The sequence below is a fragment of the Symphodus melops genome (genome assembly GCF_947650265.1).
Source record: "Symphodus melops genome assembly, chromosome: 2".
Taxonomy (NCBI): domain Eukaryota; kingdom Metazoa; phylum Chordata; class Actinopteri; order Labriformes; family Labridae; genus Symphodus; species Symphodus melops.
Genome location: NC_136692.1, coordinates 28,112,725 through 28,139,176, shown reverse-complemented (window position 1 = coordinate 28,139,176; position 26,452 = coordinate 28,112,725). Strand labels below are relative to the sequence as shown.

Sequence of the window (26,452 nt, the reverse complement as noted above, 5' to 3'; positions counted from 1 at the left end):
AACAAAGCATTAAAAGACAGACGCCAGGCGGATAATATCATTAAACTCAGATAACTCAGAGGAATAAAAAACAGAGGAATGTCAGAAGTGGAATTAAACACTGAAGGGAGCTGAATAAACGACTGATTGGAAGGAGATGTTATACTTTCTTCTGTGAGTCGTGTGCAGAAGCAGAAAAGACTAAACACTGAACCTGCTGAGAGGAAGGTGTCCTTTAATTCCCATCTCGATGATGAAGTTGTTTAGTGTCATTTTATTATGTTGGCTTCAGAAAATAAAAAGACAACGTGTGTAGAAGAAAGACAAAATAATGCTCGTGTGTGCAGACATGACGCAGGTTTGCAAGTTGCTTTACAGACAAAGACCAAAGGAGTGTGTCGTAGAGATAATGACAGTAGCTCAAGCTGGGTGCTAGTTCTGTGTTAGTCACTAGGTTCACTCCAGCATGTCGGTCAGAACGACACTTAAGGCCACACTTCCAGAGTGTGATGAAAGAAAGGGCAGAGAGAGGTTTCACACTGGTCACTTCTTCTTTTCTGGAGCAGGTGGTGGTTTGTGTCTGTGAGTGGTTTTCTACAAAAGAAAGAATAACAAACAGAAATGGACTTCACCGATGTAAAGTAATATTATCAGTCTAATATAACTGTACATTTACACAGAGAAAGTGATTCAGTGGTTATGATCACATTTCTCTTCCTCCTTCAAACTATCATAAACTAACAAACTCAAACACCAAATTCACAGGTCTCTTAAACATATTAGTTCTATGTTACTGAGTTACTGCTAACAATCTTCACATAGCATTTCCTGTGATATAAATCCCGTAACTGCTGAAACCGGCGGGATGCTTTTATTGTGAAACATACAGGCATCCCGCTACATCCTGTCGCCAAATTAGCATAGCTGAAAAGCAGCCGGAATAACAACACTTTATTAACACTAAACACTTTCTAAGGAACATGCGTTTAACTTGACGTGAAGTGCTGAGTCATGTGAGCAGCATGCACGCAATCAGCTATCATTAACATGACTGAACATACAGTCAATCATTCATATTAGCCCACCAAACTACAGCAACATGAGTAAATACCAACAATATGCTAGAGATGAATACTCACACTTAAATTTACGCACAAACAGCTTCTAATTAAGTTATCAGGTCACAACTGAAGCCATCTCGTCAGCTTGTCGACAGCTTTGTGTGACACTCATTAGAATATCAAACTGATCACTCATCGCCTTAGCAGCAGTGAATAACATATCTCTAACTTTGGGCATTTTCTACACAGTTTTATATTCTTTATGCTGTAAATTTACAATTTCATCGTCTCCCTCATCTTTGCAGTGCACCAATTTGTTTCCAAATAATGATGTTGTTATACATATATAGGTTTTACAGTATCACGCCTTTCCTTCAGAGAAGACCCGCCCCCGGAACCTCTGATAAAGACCTTTAATGAATAAAATAGAGTAAAGAGTAGATTTTCATTTCACAACACTAAAGACCACCTGGCTGCCTTCACGTTTTCACAACTCATTGATGTTTTTTTTTTTTTACTTTTCTGCGGTGGCTTGGAAGTGCAAACAAAAATTACAAAGTGAGAAGACTTTTTAGCAAAGCTTGGTCAAACTATTTATTTTATTTAATTTCATACAACAAAATTACAAAAGCATAAAATGTGCTCAAACAGACTTCATGTTGATTGAATGATATTTTGAACCCACCTGAGATAGTTAACACAGTCTTTCTGTCACCGACCGATCAATCCCTCCCGTCACTTCGACCATTTTGGTAAAAAAATATTCTGCAGATTGTGAATTTGTCTCTGCGCTCGTGAAAATGTTCCACATCTTGTAAATGTGTTTTTTTTCTAAAACGTGTGATTTGTTTTGTCCTCAGGGAAAGTGTTTGGTTTTTATAAATTGATCTCAAAAGATGTAAAAATGAAAATGTGTCTCAAAAAGTGTGTCACATTATGTAATTTTGGTTTGCACTTACTTTTCAAACTGGAATGCAAAATATGTTTTTTTTTATCACTTTAAAAAGCATGCACTGTATTTTATTTTTGTTACTAAGCTTCAGTAAAAGAAATAATTGCGTTTTAAACAAACACTTGAGGTCATGTCAAATAAAATGATTGGAATCAACAGTTTAACTAATATAATGTCTTATAGTCCTAATTTAAAAAAAACCTACAGATCAAATACCTGTCATCCATTTTATTTAACAAGGGCCTGACACACACACACACACACACACACACACACACACACACACACACACGGTCCTCCTATTGGCAGCTTGAATCCATTACTATTAATATCAGTCTGTTCAACATACTATTGTAAACTCCTTTGTGTATATCAGCTCTTTTCTGACTCTTTTAGTCCTCCATCAATCACAGCGCGCCTCGTTCGCTTTCTCCGTGCACCATCTGTTATCCTGTGTGTGTGTGTGTGGGTCCGTCTGATGTCTGGCGTCAGTGTTGACCATATCTTTCCCCTGTGACATTGCATCATTTTTCACATGATGTATATTTACACACTCACTGGTAATGGGTAAAGTCCGATCATATTTAAGACTTGCAAATATGAGAAACATTTTCTTTCTTTTTTTTCTTCTGATGCTTGTAAAAAAAACGCACATCTCAGAAACTTTAATTAAAGCTCATCAAGTGTTATCAGGTTCTTATCCAACATTATGTTCAGGTGCTACGTGCATATCTAACGAGAAAGGACCTCAGAGCAAGTGAAGAAAGTGCACCAAGAAGACCCTCTCCACCTAATGCACATGTCCTCTCTCTCTCTCTCTCTCTCGCTCGCCCTCGCTCTCTCTTCATCTCCTGAGAGCGTTTAAGGCCTCCTCTCTGGATTTGGAGCAGACATATTGTCTTCTACAGGAGCAGACCGAGCACTAATTGGCTAGAAAGAAGTTTGGAGACACTGTGGAGAAGTAGAGCGAGAGAGAGAGGGTGGAGGACGAGAGAGAGCGAGAGAGAGAGGGAGATGGAGGGAGAGAGATGCTGTAAAGTGGGAGAAAATGAAAGAGAGTGAGTCGGGAGTGTTTGGAAGACTAAAAGTACTTTAAACCCATAATGGACCTATTTCCAGACAGGCGCCATTTTAAACCTCTACACACACACCTGCACACAAACACACACACTCAAACACACACACACACGGACACTTTAAATAGATTTTGAGCTCTAAAAGGTAAAAGGGTTTTTTTAGATAACACAATGTCCCCCCCAAACGAAGGAGAAGGGAACCAAATTTTATTGAAATTTATTTGATAAATTCTTCATGTTTGTGAAGTTTTCACTAAAGGCTGTGCGATTCTCTTTGATACCGCGATACAATCTCTGTTATTTAAATGATCCATAGTACGAAAGAATACTCACAAAATTCTTCTGATGTTTCGTCAGATTTTAAATAAAAAGCTTAACAAAAAGAGTGTGAGCACTGTCTTAAGTTTTATAATTTACAGTGTTCGGGAATGTGCCTTTAATTTAAAAAAAAATAAAATCAAGAAATGTTTAAATATTCAGTGACTAAGGCCACGAACGTCAGCATCTTTGATCGGGAAATAAACAGATTTAAATGAAAAACCTGCAGTGTATAATAATGTAGCAGTGTTGGCTCTTGTCAACAGACTGTTGTCATGGAAACAGAACAGCAGCGTTTCTCTTCATGCTAACGCTCCTGAGTCCACAGCCAGCCTGGAAAAATCTCAAGGTGGATGTGGGGCCTAAGACTTTTGTTGTCATGATATTTAAAAAGGTAGCAATAATGTTAGATTTAAAAAAAAATACTGTAGAATTGTTACTTTAAATAAAAACAAACGATAATCTAAAAATAGATTTATTCATGTCTCTTTTTTCTATCTTTTTTACACTTATAATAGAGTTATTATTATTTTATTCTTTTTGATGCAAAAACCTTTATAATAAAACTACTGGAAAATAATCTCAGCAGATTTTTTAGTTAACGTCGCCGGAAACAAGAGCATGCAGAAACATGAAAACATTCAAGAGTTCAAATCAACATGAGGTAAACAAATCAACAAAAAGTAAACAAATCTACAGGAAGTAGTACAAATATATTTGTGCTAAAAATGACTTTATTTTTGTCGTTCCTGCTCTATAGTGAGTTAAAAAATTATAATTTTAACTTCAGCGGATATCTTTTAGAGAATTATGATATCTATCTATCCATCTATCCATCCATCCATAAATAATAAGAATCGCAACATGTGTACATGTGTCTCCTGCGTCTCCTGCAGAGATGATGGAGTGATGAGTTTTCTGAGCATGCTCAGTACACCTGACAGTGTTCTGGAGGATAGAAAGTCTCTTTGGGATCTTTCATCAGATTTTTTTAGATTGAGCGGCCTCAGTCTCAGTCACTGCTGCTCATCTCCTCCAGCCTGTTTGTTTTTGTCTTAGCCTATGCTTGTCATAAATAGATAAGAAGATAAGAAGTATGACTCAAACATTATGATGTACTGGTGGCCTATATACTGTATACATGTATATGTCTGTGTGTGTGTGTGTGTGTGTGTGTGTGTGTGTGTGTGTGTGTGTGTGTGTGTAACCAACTGGTTAATGATTCGTGCTAATCGTATCGCGCCGGTATCGGCCGATACTCAAGGCGAAATGAAAACATTGTATCGGGACATCTCTAATGTTTCACATCTCATGTCTAACAAGATTTGTTTAGAGAGGAGGCTGTCAGGAGATAAAGAGAGTGAGAGGGCGAGAAAGAGAGAGACACGTGCATTAGGTGGAGAGGGTCTTCTTCACTCGCTCTGACATCTGTTCTCATTAGATATGCACGCAGCAGTTAAACATAATGTTCATTAAATAAGAAGCTGGCAACACTTGATGAGCTTTAAATAAAGTTTCAGACGTAGATAAGTGAGAGAAAGAAAATTGGCCCCAATGATGAGAAAAAGTCCCTCCCTCTTTCACCTGCTTCACTTTTCAGGAAATGTGTACTCAAACATGCTGTTTGGAGATTTTCCCTTCATGACATCACAAAGGGCAGTAGCCCCTCCCCCAGGTGGGTGACACTCTCACAGCTAGGTGTTTGTTCTGCCCTCTGAGTCTGCCTTCTCACTGTAAACAATACAGCATGGAGGGAGAAAGCCAGAGCCACCCAAATCCTTCCAGAGAGGGGGCGTGGTCAGACAGCTTATTTACATATTTAAAGCTACAGACACAGAAACAGCCTATTGCAGGGCTGAAATAGAGGGGTTAATAGACATGATCAAATACAGGATTTACAACAAGACACTTTACACATGTTTAGGGTAGCTCAGAGACTTATTTGAAGTTGATTTTAAGGACTATAACATGTGACCTTTAAGATGTATACACTCTGAGTCATTAAAACATGCTGCCTGGCCCCTCAGTGTACAGCAGTTTGCTGTTATGGATCCAGTAATTTCATATGCAGTGATTATTACTGCGGGGAATGGTGGGAATTCTTTTGATTGGAGCCTGCAGAGTAAATGAATCGTCCTGCAACCACACAGCGGTCTCTGAGCGAGAATGAATTAGACTGATTGAACACCTCAATAAGTGGGAGCACCACACACACACACACACAGTGAAACACTCTGTGTGTCACTCAAACACTTGCACACAAGAACAGCCTCCATCATACTCACAAACTCGATCAATTTACACATCAGGCAGCGTATTGATCAGGCTATTTGCTGCTCCGGTCCCCTGCCATGGCCTTTCAATTATGACGGCAGAGAGAGAGAGTGAGAGAGCTGAAATATAGATGAGACACATATGATGAATCAAAATAATCCAACAGTTTACTTTAATCATTTGCTCTCCATCGGTCCTGCAGGTTTTATCAAAAAATATGATTACACTTTTCATCTTTATGAAGCTAAATAGATTGCTACCCTTTATTTGTTTTTGGGAAGATTGTCAGAATGACAACTTGTGTGTTTTATATTTTAATATAAATATTTAGATTATTTTGAGCTCTATTCACTGCTTTTGTACGTTTTTGAATGATGTAATGATATATCTAGTAAGTTTCAATGTGTGATCAGTTTTGAACGATATGTTCTGCTGGGTTTTTTTCCCTTTTGGTGTGAAAGGCTCACCCTCTATTTTTCAAGGATGTTTTTAATTGAAAATAAATTATCCGGCACACTTCTCCTGCAATGTAAAACCAATTTTATAGAAAAAATCACAACGTGTCAGCCCCTCTGAAACTTTGTCAAGGATCTTTTTTATACTGTACCTTCAGCAGAGGAGTCAGCTAGGAATTCATGTAAATTACATTTTATCCACATTCCAACAGTCATTTCATTTGAATAACACGTAGATGAATATTCCCTCTAAATGGACACTTGAGTGAGCACTTATTTCAAGCACAAACATCTTACTACAAAAAATAGCTATATTGTCAACATTAGAATATAGCACTTACCACAACACAAAGATACCCAGAGGCACAAAGAAAAGGAAGAACATCTGTGTACAAGTGCATTTCATATATGGGCACACAAACATTAATCACATGTGTTTTGGAGCAACAGGCCACTGCTGCAGGGGCGGAGGGGTCCCATGGGCCCTCCTTGAAATCTGATTGGCCACCCCCAAATCCAAATCTGTGGTGATTTTTTTGATTTCAATTATAAACAAATACTTTTACCCACTTTAATCTTTACATTAAAAAAAAAAAATTCTAAGCAAAAAGTTTTCCATGCAATGGACTTAATCTCCCACAGAGAGCCTACATACGTATTCATGCCATTTTCTAAGCACTTTAAATAAAATCTCTGTTATTTATATAAGATATATTCATTGCTAAAATATGTTTTTCATACATAATTACCATTAGAGAGGACAGAAGGGGTGGAATGAAGAAATTAAATTGTGAAATTCTGCCATCCCTCCATGAGTCAGGGCCTCAGGTGGGCCATCCCAGTCAGAAAGCCTGAACTCAGCCCTTCACTGATGTGGCAGTCAGCTGTCAGACCCAAAGAGTCCAAAAGTCCATGAATGAAAAAGGCTCGCAGAATATCCTTTAGTCTTGATAAAGTTCGTTGTTTGAACCCAGTCACTGATTCACACGCAAACACACACAGTTACCATATTTGGTGTCACATTATGTGGATCTGAATAAGTGCTGAACACACACGCACACCAGCACTTTCTCTCCTGCAACATTAATGCAACAGAATTGACCTCCGCTTGAACTCTGTGTGTGCGTGTGTGTGTGTGTGTGTGTGTGTGTGTCAATGTGCACGTGTGTGTGTAGGTGTGTGTGTGCGTGTCAGGGGTTGTACAAAGTGTCCTCCATAGCCGAGTCATGTCTCCTAAACCTCCCCAGCAAGCTGAAGGAAGACGGAACAGCTGACATCAATTATTGAACGGCAGAGGAAGAGATAGAGAGAGGAGGAGACGTGTGTTTACAGAAAGATAAAAAAAAAAGGAGGCAGAGAGGGATAGAGTGACATAAAGAAAGGACCAAAGTGTGAGGTGCAAAGCAATTGAAAGCAAGGTGTGACTCTTTAAGTCATGGTATGTGTGTGTGTGTGTGTGTGTGTGTGTGTGTGTGTGTGGGGGGGGGATGAGTGTTTAAATATTAAAGAGCGTATGACATGTTTTCGGCTTGACCTCCTCGCTCGTGCAACACTCAGGTCACAGCAGACTGTTAAGAGCTGCGGGCGAGCAAGGCAGAAGTAACAGTTTTGGACTCAGATAAATATTTTTTTATTCATCACAAACTGGTTATGATGCAGGATCCCAACAAACACACTGAGTGGAGACACGTGAGAGAGAGAGAGGGAGAGAGAGGGAGAGAGAGAGAGAGAGAGCGAGAGAGATCGAGGGAACATACTAAATCAGGAGGTATGTCACCTCTCCTCGTCAATTTTTAAACAACAGTTATTGCTTGCAACATTTTAAAATAAAGTAAGACCTTAATATGCGGCTCGAAGTGCATCTGAATATAATTATGTTTCCATTATTTCCTACTGTGATTTGTCGGTAGAATAAAATAAAAACAGGTAAAAGTCAGAAAAGCCAGAAGGAAAGAAAAGAGGAAGGAAAAAAGTGCTTTTAAATCCATCGTATTCTGTTTGGATTTGCAGCCTCAGAATTCTGCCAGTGTGACCATCTGGTCCCCGCACATCTCAGATCACCTCTTAAGTTGTTTTTTTTTTTTTTTTTTTGCACAACAGATTGTCACACATTCCTCTCTAATCACAGTGAGCAGGTTCATCATGTGTTTAGCTATGCAGAGCTCCCAAACGCTAAAAAAACCCTAAAAAAAGCTAAGCTGGTGGAGTATTTCCTACAGTATGTGTCCACAGAGAAGAAAACATCTGACACCAAGCAGCAAACCACCCAGAGAACTTACCCAAAGCTGCTCGAAAGAATAAGTGTGTCTCAGGAGTTATGACCATCTGCTGAGGCCTGATCCACACAGAAATAATCCCCACTATGACTGTTGGAAATGTTGTTGATTATAAAGTGAAACTGATCAAATAGGTATGCGGTCCATTTTAACATCCAATGAAATCAAGTGCTTTGTTTTTAGGATGATGAGAATCCTGTAAGCAGCATATTCTCACACCCCTGGTGTTTAAAGGGATACTTCACCCATTTACATGAAGCTGTGTATCATTAGAAACATGGTAATAATAATAATAATAATAATAATAATAATTTACACTTTATTAATCCCACGAGGGGAAATTCAGTTTTTACACTCTGTCTAACACACACATAGGCCGAGATACACACTCATGCACAAACAGGGTTCTAGTGACATGCATTAATGGAGAGGTCTCAGAGTGAGGGGGCTGCCCACAGCGAGCGCTCCAGAGCAGTTTTGGGGTTCGGTGCCTTGCTCAGGGGCACCTCGGCAGTGCTCAGGAAATGGACTGGCACCTCTCCAGCTACCAGACCAGTTTCCGGACTTGGTCCGTGCCGGGACTTGAACCGGCGACCCTCCGGTTCCCAACCCAAGTCCCTACAGACTGAGCTACTGCCGCCCCAGTAGTATCAATCAATCAATCAATCAATCTTTATTTATATAGCGTCAATTCATAACAGGCGTTATCTCAAGACACTTTACAAAAGCAGGTAAAGGACCTTACTGTTTGTCTGTTAACATTAACAAAAGAGCAGGTAACAAGACCATGCTCATTGTTATGTTTACAAAAAGCAGGTAAAGGACCTTACTGATGGCTATATTACAAGAGCCCAGCTTAATCCATCATAGCGTGGCAAGAAAAAACTTCCTTTTAACAGGCAGAAATCTTCAGCAGACCCGGGCTCATGACGGAACAGCCATCTGCTAAACTGTGCTGGGCTTGAAAATGGGATGGGGGAGATGGGACAAGATGCAGAAAGAAGAAGAGGATGGGATAGGTTGAGGGGGGGGGGTCTGGGCAGGCCATCCTCGGGGGGAGGGGGGGGGGGGTTGTTTGGGCAGGCCATCCTCACCGACAGTCCCAAGGAACCTAAGAGAGCTCAAGGAACCTAAGAGAGCTCAAAAGGAGAGGTTAGAATACAAAGATAGTGACAAGCTACTGCTTGTCACTATAGACATATCTTATTACTATAAGATAAGAAAGCTGGGAGAGAAAGAGGGAGAGAGAGATAAGAGATCTCTTATCTCTCCTGAAGGATTTTAAATTCTATTCTAGATTTTATAGGGAGCCAATGGAGAGAAGCCAATGCAGGAGTAATGTGGTCCCTTTTCCTCGTTCTAGTAAAGTAGTAGTGTTGAATGGTCGTGAGTCCAGCCCTCATTTTGCCCCGAGACGAGAAAAATGTGTTTTTCTTTGCCTGGAAGTTTTCTTCATGTGATGCAATATGACGCTTTTTGCATCACATGAAGAAAACTTTCAGGCAAAGAAAAACCTTCCTGCCAATGGTCCTGTTTGCTTCTGTCGGACATACAGAGACATCAGAATTCATTTCATAGGCGACAAACCTTCTAACAGGAGCTTTACCCGTGCTGTGAAGGGGTCATCAGGGCCGAGCTCTGCAGCTTCCTGGCTCATATAAGTTGAGAGTATAACTTGACAAAGACTGGCAATGTGAGAGAGTGATTGTGAAGAGACACATTTTTGACTAACATATTGCTGAGTAAAAGTGGGATCTCCCTGTCTGAGGGTGATTAAAGACTGTTTCTCCCACGCACCTGCACCCTTATGGATATCTTTATATTCCTCCATGCATGAAACAAATGAGCATGTGTGTGTTGATGTGTGTGTGTGTGTGTGTGTATATACATACCGTGTATTTGCACCTGCTGTACGTCTGCATTTGCACTGTTGAGTGCAGCGGTGAGAGAGTGATTGTGAAGCGATCACGGTGATAAATGCACACTTTCCAACCAGATGTCTACGGAATAAATCAAGCATGCTATTACTCTGCTCTTGATGAATGACACACCAGGCTCAGAAATGCAGATCTGAGCAAAGTGGCCCCGCACTGATCACAAACAATGAGTCAGACTGAGAGGCAGTATACATGCATCCTGATGTTTATATTCATCACTGTTCATGAGCCAGGTGTGGTTTTTAAATCACTTGAGGAAGAATCCATCATACTCTTGTCAAATGCAACTAATGTTTGTTATTTTGATAGAAATATTGGCGTACCTACAACAGATTTTAATTTTAATTATGTCCACTAACAGACGTCCTTGTGCAACAGATGAATGCTTCCTTTGGAAACATAATCAAAGCAAGTGTGTGCAATATGAAAATGCACTTTTTGGCGCTGAGTCAGTTTTGCTCGCAAAGCTTTGTATTTATGCTGTTGCTCGAGTTTTTCTTGAAAAAAACACAGCAAAGAAAAAAAGCCAGCATTAAATGAAAAAAAACAAAGTTTATAAGCACATAATGAAAAAATAAAAGTCTATCATTCATCTCTAATGAGGTCGCGATTTGAAGTGAAGTAGAATAATATAATGATGAAACAGGGCTTCATGTGTCTTTGTCTCCATCTTCTCACAGTCTGCTGATTCATTTACCACTCACACACACACACACACACACACACACACTAACACACTCACACACTTTCTTACAGTGTGTCAGATCAACTCACTACATGTGTATTCATCTGCTGCTGAAAATAGTCTCTAACTGTTATCTTATTAACTCTGGTCTGAGTGAGAACTTTCCAGAGTTTAAAGTTTGTTGTTCATATTTTAACCATTTGTTGACAGAGTCAGAAATACTTGATGAACCTCCGGAGACATTTTGACTTTCCAGTCGCTCTCTATGACAAATACATAGAAGCAAGCAGTTTGTAAAACATGTGATTTATATGGATATATAAATATGTATACACATATATCAACACATTTATACAAATAAAAGCAGTGTGAGCAGATAGGCAGTCAGTTCATGGATTCATGAAGATTACAGTTACGCTGTTTAATTTGGTGTTGAGTGTCTTGCTCAAGGACACATCAGGCTTTTTGCTGCAGGATCTAACCAATGAGTCACAGCCACCCTTTCATCACATTGTTTTTGCTGCTTCCATCACGTGTTTGGTTGAGTATCAGATCTCACAGTCAGAGAGTCAGTACAGTTGTGAGGCCTTCTCAATTTAATAAATCTTGTCGAGGCCGGCGGCGGGCAGATTTTACACGATACTCAGCTCATGTTGAGCAGCCCACCACCGTGAAGATGAAGCAATAACTCCAACACTGTTTGGATTTTTCCTGATAGGTCTGAGCAGTGTGATGAAATCCTCCTTTCCTGTCAGATTCCATCGCTCTCTGCAGGTCGCATGAGGCTCTCAACCAGCTCCAGTTTTAAGTATGCTTTTTGTGCTCACAGTGCCAGACATGATACGTCACCCATTCAGAACTCATCATGGCTGCTGTCAGCTGGAAAAAAATGTAGTGGAGATGTGAGAGTATCTTTTTTTTTCTGCTTCTGTCATGTACAGTAGAGGATTTATGCCACACTGTTGCATCATTTATGCAAAACTGAAAATCTCTCCTGGCTGTGAGGGATGGAGCTCGCTGACTTTCACTTACTGCTCATAATCATTTCAGTTTTGATTTACACAATTTTCTTTTGCTCCTTAACGGCATGAAACTGGAAGCTGAGGTTTAAAACAACAGCCCATTACCCTGTCGCATATTTAATACCTTTTCTTTCCTTTTTTTCTGGTGTTATTTAAGTTGGAGGTGTTGAGAAAATTTGTGTTGTCTTCTTCACTTCCTTCAGCTCTTATGTTGGCCTATTGAAATAAAAGTTCACTTTAAAAAAAAAATATATATATATAAGTATATTAAAAAGGTAAATGGGGAACACATAGTTTGTATTTGGAGGTACAGCACTAACAGAGGTGTCAGTGTAGAGATTCTTCTGTAATAACTAGACACAATGTGAGTTCACAGACTGGGACACCAACATTCAAGGAAACAATCTGATTGTACAAAGACGTGACGGTGGTTAAGCTTAGTCACTGAACTTTTTGCAGGAAAAAAAAAAGCTGTCTGTGCTGAATGCTAACTATAAAACAGAGAGGTGTTCTTTGCAGAAAGCGCAACATGCCCAGTGGATCACCTGAATCTCCAGTTAGAGATAACCAGTATGAAGACGGTGGTGATGAACTTGAGTAGGAATGTATTTGATTATAATTAGTGCAGAGCGGCACACACACACACACACACACATGCATACACACAAACACACACACACACACACACGCATACACAGTGCTCATAAAATCCCATATTGGCCAATGTTAACCAGTCATGTTGGACAGATGGATCTCACTGACTCACTTGCCCGTTTAATACAGTCTGTGTGTGTTTGTGTGTGTGTGTGTGTGTGTGTGTGTGTGTGTGCGCGGTGTGTGTGTGTGTGTGTGTGTGTGTGTGTGTGTGTGTGTGTGTGTGTATGCGTGTGTGCGTGTGTGGAGTGGGTGGATGGGGGAATGGTGATGGGGGGGTCACTCAGACTCTATTCTGCCTCCACATATGTCAGGATTCATCTGCCTGATGTTCACTGTCCCTCACTGTGCTCGTGAGGCCTGATCCACCTTGTGTGTTTTACATGCAGCCTGATCTGTTGGAGGAAATTACTCATAAATCCTTCGATGGTTTGATGGATATAAATTCTTTATTATTGCTGGAATTTTAGTTTTCCTGGAGAATATCTTCATGCAGTAAAGAGACATTTGTAAAACACGAGGGAGATTTTCGAAGAGAGCAGGGACGACATCTCAAGCAAGCGTGTGTAGCTTACACTGTGGTAACTCCACTGATTATTATTATTATTATTATTTTACATTAGTTCATCCAATAACAGACCTCAACCTTAAAATGGAGGTGCATCCTCTGTGTTTTTAACTTGCTTAACCCAAGAACATGTTTAAATTATTTACACCATGATTTTAACCCGATATAATATCGCAAATAAAAAGTACCTGTCATCAAGACATATCAAAATGTGACAATACATGATCAAATTGAGTTCTTTTATTTTCCAAGCGTGCCATGTCTAACATAAAAATAAGCATCACAGGGGGACCCTATAAAAATGTTTAAAAAATGACAGATAAATTAGAAAAAAAACTAAAAATAATGAAACTGGAAACTTGGTCTTTGGTCCATTCCTGGGACATTTGAGACGTCCCTGGTGAAGGCAGCTGCAGGAGAGAGAAACTAATTTGGGTGAAAATCACCCGAACACGTGCCTGTAGGAAAAGTAAGTTTTGGAGAAGGGAAACACTCAGAGACGTCAAAGACACTCAGACAAAGACAACATCATTAAAATCATGTAAAAACACTGATTTGTTCCACTCATGGAAACGTTCACAGCTTTTCATGAAGACACAAATCTCTCCCGTCTTCTACTCAAAACACCAAACGAAAGGTTGTCCAATTGCTTTTACTACCAATAATGCAGTAAAATAAATATATACAAAAAATTGAATACATCAAAATGTGAAAAATATAGATCAAACATCAGTGGCTTGTGTGCTGATTGGATTTATCTGAAATGATCAGCCAATCACGAAGGCGCTCCATGAGAGCTGTCAATCATTTAAATGACAGAAGTGAACGAGGAGGACGCAGCATCTATTGGGCTGTAAAACAAGTTTGGGTTGCTTCACTTGATTCTACCAAAAATGTAAACAATCCAACAATCTGTTGTAATTTATATGAAGAGGAGTTTTTTCATTCTGCTCGCACACTCCAGCTGTGTCTGCTGAACAGATCAGTTTGTCTTCCTTTAGAGACAGGACAGAGAGAGAACATCTTCTTAGAGGGACGGTTGCCTCCGTACATGGGGCACGCACACAAACCACTAGGCCACCGTCGCCAAACAAATCTGTTGACAGATTACCTGAGAATACAGAGATGTTAGCGTTCCTGTAGCCTCCGTGTGTGTGTGTGTGTGTGTGTGTGTGTTTGACTCTCACATGAGATCAGCTGATCATTGGCTGACCAACATGCTCCGCCTCCAAGTCCGCATTAACGTTACAAAAAAATTCTATCTAAAAATAATCCATCTGCATTTACAACCCATCAGTGTCAGGAGGCGCGCGCACACACACACACACACACACACCAACATACGGGCCGGTGATACATGATCTGTCTAATGTTCTTAATGTGAATTTTGTATATTAGATGACGGAAAATGCCATGCAACACACACACACACACACACACACACACACACACCCCCTCGTAGCATCATCTGTGTGTATACGTGTGTGTGGCTGTGTGTGTGTGTGTGTGTGTGTGTGTGTGTGTGTGTGTGTGTGTGTGTGAGAGCTTTTGACGTTGATGGTTTACAAATGCAGACGAATGATCGGCGAATGACAATTCCCGTAATCGTTAGCCATCACCCCCCCACTCCAGACACACACACACACCCACACACACACACACACACACACACACGCAGACACCCTCTGGCAATACATCAGTTAGAGAGTCAGTCTGTGTGTGTGTGTGTGTGTGTGTGTGTGTGTGTGTGTGTGTGTGTGTTTGAGTGTGTGTGTGTGAGAGCTATCCATCAAGGGAGAGTGGAAAGAGGGGGAGTCCCGAGTGTCACATTTGTCTGGGAGGGGAGAGAGAGGGAGATAAAGATTCTCTCTCTCCTCTCACAGCAGACTTCGCCGCTTTGTGTGTGTGTGTGTGTGTGTGTGTGTGTGTGTGTGTGTGTGTGTGCGTGCGTGCGTGCTTTGTGTTGTTGTATCTCGGTTGGCATCATGCTTCGGCCTTCACTGCCATTTATTGTTGAGAGAAGCTGAACACAATCCGGCCAGAGCTGGACTGAATACACTAAACGCCCACAGTCTGCTGAAAGAACAAACTGGAGAGTTTGTGATCGTATTTCTTTTGTTCCTTTTTTTCTTTAGATATTTTTTTTACTGAAAACGCTATTATAACAAGTGATGAGAAAATTATTGAAATAGACCACACAAGGAGCTGTATGGTTGTGTTAAAACCCTTCAAACCTCTTTTCATTGTTCTTTCTTAGAAAAATAAAACCTGTAAAGTGTTCATTGAGAGCAGTTCTTGGAACAGACGATTTACTTTTCAGTTCTTATAATTGTTCTCCTGGTTTCACCTTTCAGCCCGCAGCAGCTGAACATTCACAAACGGCTGCTTTATATTCTAAAATCGCACGCAAAACACGAAATACATGTATATTCTCAGTGGTCAAATAAATGTGTCAGGGGAAGCAGGTAGCCTGGTGGTTAGCGTGCGGAGGCCGTGGTCCTGCAGGTGGGCAGCTGGGGTTCGGCTCCAGTCTGGTGCTCCTGTCCCACATGTCGTTCCCTGCTCCCTTTTTCTCCGACCCTGTCCTCACTGTCCCATCTCTAGGTAGAGACATAAAACAAACCTTTATAAAAAATAATCAAACGCTCTTTCAAGGATTTTTCTTTTTAGAATTTTCTTTTTATAGGAGAATCAGACTTGACTTGTCTGTATCAAAATTCAAAGGAGTAAAACTAAAATACCTAAAAATAGGACATGTTTGGGGGGCCAGATTCACCGAGCTTGGATTGAGGCAGAGGGAAGATTGCTCCAAAATGTGTGCATCATTGGCTCCCCTGCTAAGTGATGCACAAGTCCTTCATTCAGCTTGCTTCCTATCAGTTCGTTCACGTCACAAGCTCGGCTGTCCTCTGGGTTCCCCTCACACAACAGGAGATCGGATCATAAATATTCAACAAGTGTTATATTTGAAATCGGCACCTTCCCGAAAGGCCAAATAAAAAAGAATGCACGCTGGTTTGAAAGCATGGACAATGTAGTGAGAGGACGTCCATGTTTGGTTTAATTAGACAGAGAGAGGACAAAGCTGCTATAAAACACAATAGTTACAACTTACATGTTAATGTTGATGCAGCCATGTTGGATCTCAGCTCAGCCTACTGAAGATTCTTTGAGAATTTAAGTCGGAAATTTGACTTTGGGGGGGCTGTAAAATGTAAAATGTCCAACCTCTGAGATGAGATGAAACGTATCTAAAGGTATTGAAGGTATTGAAGGTGGGGGCCGTTCATTTAAAGGTGTATTTATACCTGACAGAGTGTAAAAAAAACCCAACGTGTTTTGTTGTGTAAATGTTGTTTCTTTCTCGTTTCCTCGTTGGTATTTTTCCTCATCCTCTTTATCTTCCACCCCACACCCACATACGCTAACACACACACACACACACACACACACACACACACACACACACACACACATACACACATGCTTAGACCCAGAGGAAGCAATAACAATCAAATTCCACCCTCCCCAGTTCTCCCCGACCCCCCAACCCCCCCCCCCCCCCCCCCCCCCCCAACACACACACACACACACACACACACACACACCACCACCTTTTACCCATCCCTCCTCTCATCTCTGTCCATCTAATTTTATGAGTGTCTGGGGAGTTTGTCGATGTGTGTGTGTGTGTGTGTGTGTGTGTGTGTGTGTGTAGCAGGATGTGGTGTGTATGTGTGAGGGCACAGAGTGTCTGTCTGTGTGTGTGTGTGTGTGTGTGTGTGTGTGTGTGTAACTCCAGCGGAAAATGGCTGCCTGTCACATTAGTGGCTGGATGGGCTAAAAAATCACTTGAGTAATCACATTTAGACGCCATGCCCGGTCATGTTAACCTCTTTATTTAGAGGTAGGGATGGATTTTTAGGACGGCTGCAGAGATGGAGGGATGGAAAGAGGAAGACTGGCAGAGGCCAGCTGCTCTTTTTAGTTCTTGTATAAATCTTTAAAAGGATAATCATAAATGATGTTTGTTTAGGTTGAACTGTATCTAAAAGAAATAACTGTGCTGTATTTGTGACCTTGGTTTGTCTCGGTTTATTACGGGACCTGCTTAGTTGGTAGTTGTATCCTATACAAAACAAATCCTATAGATAGATCAAAGTATCACCTCGTCTTCCTTTGTGACAAAGAGACTCAATGTTTCCTGAAAACTTTAAGAAACACAAAAACAAGCATCTAAGAACACAGTGGAGTCATCTGTTTTATTGGGGGTTTTTTATCTGCAAAAATTGCAGAGCTGCTGCACACTGTCGAAATGACATAAGTACATTGGCAATGTTTTGAAGGGGGAGGAGCTCCTCTCCAGGAGCCCGACTGGCCTTAATACCTTAAGACCAAATGGTCTTAACCCTGTTTCCACCAGGCGGCTCAGTTGGGCTTGTCTCAGTACGGCACACATTTTGTGGCGTTTCCATCGACTAAAGCCGGGAAATTCCAAAATTACCGACCTGTACTGTCCTACTTTTTGGGATCCTTCTGTTGGGGGACAAGTATATCGATCGACCCCAAAAAGGTGGAGCTAAACACTGCAGACCGTTGATTGGTTGAAAGAATCGTTACTTCCCGTGCGACAGAGGCAAACACAATCCTGCCGTGTTTACAGTCGGTTGTTTATTCGTCCGTATTTCTCCTCGCGGCACACAGCTCTCTCTGAAACAAAGCTTTGTTGGGTTTTGTAATAAAGAGCCACATGCCAGTGACAAAGTAGACGAACTGCTGCATGTCTTCCGTTGTTGTTTTTTTTTTCACTGTAACATTTTTCTCCTTTTGGTTCGCTGTTAGTGATTAGCTGCTATGATGTGACGCTATTACGTAGCTGAGGCGTCTATCGGCATCTGGCTTACATGCGGCCTCCCATATAGGGCACAGTTGGTTGTGGAAACATAATCAGGATCAGGCTTTATCGAACCAAACGAAACCAAACTATATTGATCCGTATCGGACCGCTTAGTGGAAATGGGGAGGTCGGGTATTCAAGCTCCAGCTGCAGCCACATGTTCAATGTGTTCTTTGGCAAGACACTTCACCCCAAGTTGCTTCGCCAGCTGAGTGTGAATGTGTATGAATGGGATTATCTACTTTTGATGGATACTTTAAATATCAGCCTTGCCCTCAGTGTGTGAATGGGTGTAAATGTGTAGGTGTGACCTGCGGTGTAAAAGCGCTTCAAGCTCAAGTTTATTTAACATTTACTTGTTTTGACAAAACGTGTCAGCAAAATATGCTCAAAACTATGATCCAATCAAGCAGCAATCTAGTATTGATAATGAAGCTAAGGTAAGCGTATAAAAACTGCAGTACCATCGAGTGTCCACTTGAGGAATCTCCTTTTAATCGGATTTTGAAATGTCCAACTTTATAGCAGAAATGAACATTTTTACAGCCTGGTGCAACAAACACGGTGTGGGCTGAAACGAGTCCTTACCACCGCTTCAAGCCCTTCAAGTCTGATGTGGTGCATCAAAACAATACACTTAAAGACACCAACAAGATTATAATCAGCATGTTATTTGTGTCAGTGCCTTAACCATGCTGAGGTTTTGTGTAACATCAAGCTTCTACAAACAAATACATTTACATCTCGTTATTAATTCTTGCCTAATCAGACATTAATGCTGTCATTATTTAATGACAGCATAATGATCCAGGTCTTCCAGGCATTAAGAAGAGAACTAAGCAGTTAAATTTAAATGTGTGTTGTTCTTGTCTGTGACTGTCCAGTCCGGTAAGTCCTCCTTCAGCCTTCAGTGTCTGACAGAGCTGAATATGTAACCAGACAAGAAACCACCATCACTGGGGACGCAGCTGCTTCCCTGTCCCTGTCACTCTATCTGTCACACACACACACAAACCCCCTCTCTCTCTGTGTGACACACACACACACACACACACACACACACACACACACACACACACAGACATGCTGTCACTGTCTCCCAGGTCAGCACGGTCACAACGGAGCAGAGGTTGAGTGGCGACTGTCGTTTCCTCTTAAGCCACCACTTCTTATTGTCGTTGCTTTTTCTTAGCTGGTCACTCGTTTTCTTTCTTATTTTCTTTATCTATAGTATAGATAAAAGTAAAAAATAGTTATTTGGATCAGCATATGGATATATGTTTTACGGACTTCCAACGTACGACCTCAAGAGTTGTGTCCTGTTAAAATCCACCTTTAAAAATCTCTAACAGCGAGAGGCTTCAATGTTTATGTAGCAAAAACACCTGTCTTCTTCTGAAACCTGTTGTATGATCGTTCATCACATCTTTAGTTTGTTTTACTGAAACATGCAGGCTGACATATAGTAACAACAAGGCTGGTGTTTGATGCTGTTAAAAACAGTTACCCACAATCCCCACATACTCAGTGCGCCGCACAACGTCAGCGGCACGGTTGTGCTCCGTCGGACGCCACGTGTCCTGCCCCTCTCGATCTGTTTCTGGAAAGTGAGCGCAGCGGAGCGCACACATAAGCAGCTCACAAACATCACAAGAGAACTACAAGAGAACTACAAGAGAACTACAGGATCACGCGGGAATTAAGAGAAAAGATATAAACAACGTGCTGCCTTGTCTTTCTGAGGATGACGAAAATAGTCTCTCAGCATGTTTGAAATGGAGCGCAGAGTCGTGGCGCTGCTAGCACGCTCCAGAGACAGACCGAAGGGCTCACTGTGGAAACAGAATGATTGACATGAGTGGTCGCGAACTACTTGGGGAATGACATACAGGAAAAGAACCACAGGTCAGTACGCACAGACCTGAAGAGACCGCTTCTAGGCCTACAGCGTCTGTACAGAGGGCGCACAGGCTAACCACTAGGCCACCAAGTTAAATGTATTATTATTAATAAGCAACAATCTGCACTGCCTGCAGATGAAGGTTTTCAAATGATTCATTAAAAATATTAATTTTGGCATTTAGATTTATATTCATGTTTTTGTTGTCATGAAGGTTGTCAGTTTTCCAGGTCATTTTTTTTTTTTTTTTAATTTGCCGTCGTGGTTCTGTCATTATCTATTGATTCATTTATTTTCACACAGGCAGAATGCAGCTTTGACCTCTTTGGCTCTGTTCGTAGCCCGGCGCCAACAGCGACGTTTCACCTCATCTGAAAGGAGTTGACATTGATCTCAGCTCAGGGCCAGTCTTGTTCTGCTCTGACAACCTAATACAGCAACCCACTGGAAGTCCAACAGCAAAAATTTGTTGAACTTTCTGCAGTACATAAAAAGCTCCAAATGAGCTTCAGACTGCTGTTACCCTGTGTACCCAACAACACATCAGAGAACAACACAGAGAAGATCTCGTGCATAAAGTAGCACACCTCTCCAAAGTGTTCCAACGCCGAGGAACGGTACCATGCCTGAGTACAGACTGACTCACACTGGCCAACCGAACTGGACTTTAGTGTTGAAGCGTGCTTGGGCACCCTCAAACACAGTGTCACACTGCCTTGCAGGAGAATTATGATTAATGCTGCAAATCTGAAATCATGGGCTTGATTTGTGCAGGTGTGCATCCTCTCACAGCTGTGCAGTGCCATGTAATGAATCAAATTTGTAAAGTTGAACTTGTCAGCATGCAAGTGTGGTCGAGGTGTTTGTCCTTGGCACTTCCCTGCATGTTTCCTGTTTTCCTTGTTTCCTTGTTTCATGTTTAGTGTTTCCTGTTTCTTTAACAGATGTTACAGGATAAAAACATGGGCTGGAGGAAAGGAGCTGAGAATAAATCTAGACATATAAGAGCGTGCTTTACATTTCCAGTATTGTGCCATGTCGTGATAAAACCTACTGTGTGCTTCTCTTAACACTTACAAAGACAAAGAGACTAAGTTTGTTCAGGAAGAGAGAACATATTTTATCCAGGAGCAGAGCTCACAGTACAATGAACAAAAGACTTATATTCATATGTTGAGTAGAATTTAAACCAAAGAGAAAAAAAAAACGACCCAGAACTCAAACAGAAAGAAAATTGTTCATGAGTTATAATCTATAGACTTTAATAGACACTAGAACAAACCAAAGACCAAAACTGTCACCATGCTAAATTCAAGTTTACATCAGCCTCTGTTTTGTAAGGACAGATGTTTTTGATGGTAGGACTATGACACAGTTTGAATTGTCTTTTGTCGTGTTAGATCCCAATCTCAAAAACTAAAGGGTGTTTAGTGGGATGTTTATGCAGTACATCAGTTTGTTTGGACCTTTCAGCATCAATGTGCCCCAAACTGAATATAGGTTTGATTTATCTTGAGGCCAGGCCAACAGAAAATAAATGGGACCTCCCCGGATAGGATTTTAATCAACGTACATTTACGCACACTCAGCTCAATCAGCCTCCTAGCTAACATTAGCGCCCAATGGGAACACTTAACATTGCTAACAATATAACAAAAAGGGTCCTGTGATTTGAAGAAGAGGGTTTCCATTTTGAAACGGTTCATCTGACTAAAGCAACAATAAATAAAGTGTCTGTTTTTGTTGCTTTCAGAGGTAATGGTGGGTACTCAGGTGTAAAATGACATTTGATGGACTATGTTTTTGCTAACCTCCATGGGCCCTCACCATGAGACGGGCCAGAGAAAGTGTTCCCTTTTATCCCCAACATGGGCGATCTTGTCTACAGATTAAACTAGAAAGTGCTGTCATTATAATGAATCTGATTGAAAAAAATTCAATAAGACATCCATATCCCGAAATGGGTCCTGGGCAAATATATTTATATGATTGAATTATTGTACTCTTCAGTGCATTTTTAAATACACCATGGTGCAACCTGAAGTCTGTAATTTTTCTCCAACCTACCCTCCACGTCCTCGATCTATTCCTTCGTCACAGCATGAAGAGCTGGAACAGCTTTTTCTACTCAGCCTCTTCTGGATTCTGGACACTGTGTCTTCTTCTACGCTATCATGCTGTCAACGTCTTCTCTGGCCATTTCATTTCCATTCACGCAAAGAGTCATGAAGTACTGACACGGGTAAAGTCAGCCAGCCAGATTTTTTCCACTAAAATAGGTATAATCCACAGAATCATACAGAAGAAGAAAAAAAAAAAAAACATTGAAGGAGCTTTAAATTGTTAAAAGGTTATTGTTGTAAACAAATAAAAGTTCAGAATATCTTAACATATAAAGTAAAATGTTTGCATGTCGAGAGAGTTCAACCTTTTCAGTCCTTTTGTCGTTGAGCTCTCTCAGAGGATCCACAGTCTGGGTAAAATGGGCTGTTATGTGATTGTTGAGAGCATTATGGATAAAAATGACTGAGATTTCATTCTCCCATAAACTTTAAACAGTGTTACGTTAAATGACACACAAGCATGGCAAGACTGCAGTCAATGATCCCTCGTAGAAAAACAGGGTTGTTAACAGACAGACGAGGAGCTAATTCGGTTTCTGTGCCGGGAAGAGCCATGATCATCGTGTTAACTATTCCCTGTTCAGCCGCTCTGGCCCCGTCTTCAACTTAGAATAGTTATCTGTATGAGAGCAGACGTTAGAATTACAGCGCTCTGATGACATAAACTGGATGACATCTGCCCTGCTGAAGTGTGCTCGATGAGGCGCTCAATCCCATTTCACTCCGAGGTGCCGTACTATAGGCTGACTCCTGACCCTCTTCAGGTGGAGGGAAAAAATTAAATGGAAAAGAAAGTTGCCGTGAGCCTGTATGCTGTTCAAATTATTTTTAGTGTTAACTCTGCTGAAGATCATTATATAAACAACAAGGAGGCAGCAGTTAAACTATAAATTCAACAGTAATGGGCACAGAAAGTCTCTAAATGGACCGAGAACGGGTGAATAAAACATTCAAGGTTTTACCTCGATTCAGTTCTAAGGTATATTGTAAAAACAACAGTTATTGTGTTAAAGTCATTATGTATACACCCTCCTTTTTCTTTTAGCTTTTACCATAACCTTCACTGATTCATGAAGACTGCTCTGAAAGCACTAAACGGATTTTCTCACTTGTATTCAAAGATATACAAAAACGCCAGGACAAAATGTGTTTTGTGTCACCTCAGTTGAATAAAATCCAGCGAACCTCATTATGTGACTGATAGCTGACAAAGGTTCTGCAAAGACAGTTTGCAGCAGAAAAAAAGGCCCTGTAGGATACAGTACAGTATTGTAACACAGCTGTGGAGTCGATGTCTCTCAACCTTAAGGTTGATGGTTCGATGGTACTGTACATCACAATGTCATATGATTCATAATACAGTACAATGCATCAGTGCAATAAGATAAAATATTATTAACACCATAAGATACAATACGATATAATGAAATGGGGCTTAAAAGTGTGCGTCTGGGAGCAAATCAGACACAAACATATGACTCTCGCTAGCAGGCTGTAGCTCGTTAGCTAACATGAAATACTATTAAATACTATTAACGTTGACATGCCGCAGTGAAGTAGTTTATATTTTCCACTAAATATACAAAGAGATAGTATAACACTTGTATTAACAGTATACTAAAAATGACAGAAGTTACTTTTGAGAACAAACATCATTTGCAAAGGATTGTGGGAGGAGTAGTTCCTTGAGTTCGGACAATAATCTTGCAAACGGTCTTGTACCTTTGTCTTTTTCCTGTTTTTCAAACCCTGTTGTAACTTTTGTTGATCAAATAATACTTCACTTTCTTGTAGATATGTTTCACATTTTCTCAAAAGAATAAATCCAAATCTCCTTCTGATGATCCATAAAAAGCGAGGAACTGTCAGAGGAACGGCCAATCACAATGCGCTGCCTCCGTACAGCCAATCATGTTGTGTGAGGTCACCAGCAGGTGCAGGACCCTGAGTTGATCTGAACACTCGAGCACATCTGATCTGATCATCAACTTACACTAGCAAAACTGTGACACCACCTTCACCCCTGTGTTGGCCTGGAAGGAGAAGTGCTCTGTTATGTAAGAGCAAGAGTTAAAGCAGCCTTGTAATACAACTTGTAAATCTACACATGAACAACAGCAATATATACTGAGAAATGTCCTGTATTTTTGTATATCTCAGCATATATCACAGAATTAAAAGAAACTGGCATTCCTTGTGTAATATCCTGCACTTCACTGCTTGACATTTAAGCTGGACATTTTAAACCATCCTACCTCTTTTAATGCTGCAACTGTGGCAACTTAGTTTGTCCCACTTCCACCACAGCCACAAGCTGCTGCGTTCAGGTACTGCACGCTCCATTAGCAGCTTTTGGAAATGACACACTTTTGACCTCCATCAGTCCCAAACGCAGGTACTCTCTCTCTCTCTCTCTCTCTCTCTCTCTCTCTCTCTCTCTCTCTCTCTCTTCCACTCCTTCCCCTTCCTTTACTTCGGGGTTTCCAGCTGGAGGCACTTTGGAACAACTGTGCACTTTGATCGCCCTCTCTGTGTGAGAGAGAGAGAGAGACCTTAGAGTGTGAATTATGAATAAGTACCATGCTCAGGAGATTTTTATCTTCAGTGTGTTGTTCAGAGAACGCCACAGAGATGCAGACGTGCAGGTTTGAGTGTTGGCTGCGTGTTTGTGTGCAGCCTTGCACTCTGAAGAATGATGCGTCATGTTCGCGTAGATCCACGTGAATGTCTGAATCACACTTCTGAAATAATTACAGCTAATATACTTTAAACCAAACATGTTTACGCCAAGGTTCAGCCGTAATTAAATTTCTTTTGACGGCAAAGACAATGAGTTATTAAGAACTTCCTCCGAGAATATGCAGTAATTACTGCCTCAAAAGCTGCTCAGGAAGAGGCCGCTCTCCTCGCTTTCGTCCCGGAGGCATCTTTTGTTTCGTCCCCTCACTGCCAAGGGTAAATGATTCTCTCTGTCCCCATGCTGTGATTTGTGCCAACATCTCATGGCACTGTCGTACAGGACAGGATGCAGACATTTCTTCATGTTCGGTTTTTTAATCATCGTCTGTTTTCCAGATGCTGTGTTATCTCTATCTTGTAAAAAAAAATAATAATCGTGTTTGTCTGAGTTTGGTTCTTGGACATATAATCATGCTCTGTTCTGTCAGACATTGGGGACATTATTCTGATGACACCCTTCAATAAATTTGAGATATTTGAGCATGTCATTCCTTTTTTAAGCAGTATATCTTTCTTTCCTATTTTCAGGCCCTCGGGTGGATCCGTTGAATCAGAGCCATCAGCAGCCGCAGCTATTTCTGGTAAGTGCCCTTTCTTCCTGAAAACGCTTCAAATGGAAAAAAAAAAAAATGTGTCCAGAGATGTCAAAAGAACAAAACAACCAAGTGAAAGTCGACCAAAGGGATGGCTGGGTGACATTTGATATTTAGTTCTGCGTCTGTTTATTTTATATCCCTGCAGCGACAGAACCTCTATCTCAGTGTCTCTGTCTGTCCCACTTTCACCCAGTTTGCATGAAACTAAAAAGTGACCTTTGAACCTTCTTGACAACATCATCTGTTGTATCGTTTTCCTTTTCAACAATGACTGCTTTTTGATTTGTGACAGGCTGACATTAAACACTGTGTTCCTACATATAAACACCAGGTTCATATTTCAGTCCAGCTGAGGGACTGTGGGCTCAAATAGCTTTCTTGAATATATATATTTGGTTTAATATTTTACACAGCGCTGTCAAAACATTTTTCTTTTGCTGCTTTTTCATCTGAGAACCCGGCAATGAGCATGAAAGCAGCAATGAGCATGAATTTGATGATGACAGTGATGGCACGTCACTGTCATCCTCATGAAATCGCAGCAGAAAGAGAGGACCATCAAAAAGTTTACCACAAGTCTCCCCTCACCGAGGGGCTGCTGCATGTCGGCAGCTCATCGTCAAACATGTAAAAAGATGTGAAGAACCTTTATCTGAAAGGTGGTGAAGTGGTTGGTGCGTGCGCCCCATGAAAAGAAATTATTACAAATTTAAATACAACCAATTATTAACAAACTATCACCTGACAAAGGTGATTTGGTTAAAACTTTTAGTGGCAAACTCCAGAGAACATCCACAGTTCTTTGAGTGTCCACTTGTAGCTGTCCTCACATGTCCCATCTTAAAATGTTCATTTTAACAGCAGACAAAAACAAACCAGCTTGAGTCTTTGCTGATAAAAAAAAATTATCTTAAATAACTTTTTGTGTTGGACTGTATAT

General features: G+C 40.8%; 1 long non-coding RNA gene across 1 annotated transcript in view; it reads left to right on the top strand.

Annotated features, from left to right (window-relative positions):
* LOC306820679 overlaps positions 1–25,522 on the top strand; it is a 183,898-nt gene extending 158,376 nt beyond the window's left edge. Inside the window, exon 4 of the long non-coding RNA XR_013778691.1 lies at positions 25,445–25,522. This is a non-coding gene — a long non-coding RNA (uncharacterized lncRNA). The remainder of the gene's footprint in view (positions 1–25,444) is intronic.
* Positions 25,523–26,452: the final 930 nt, after the last annotated feature.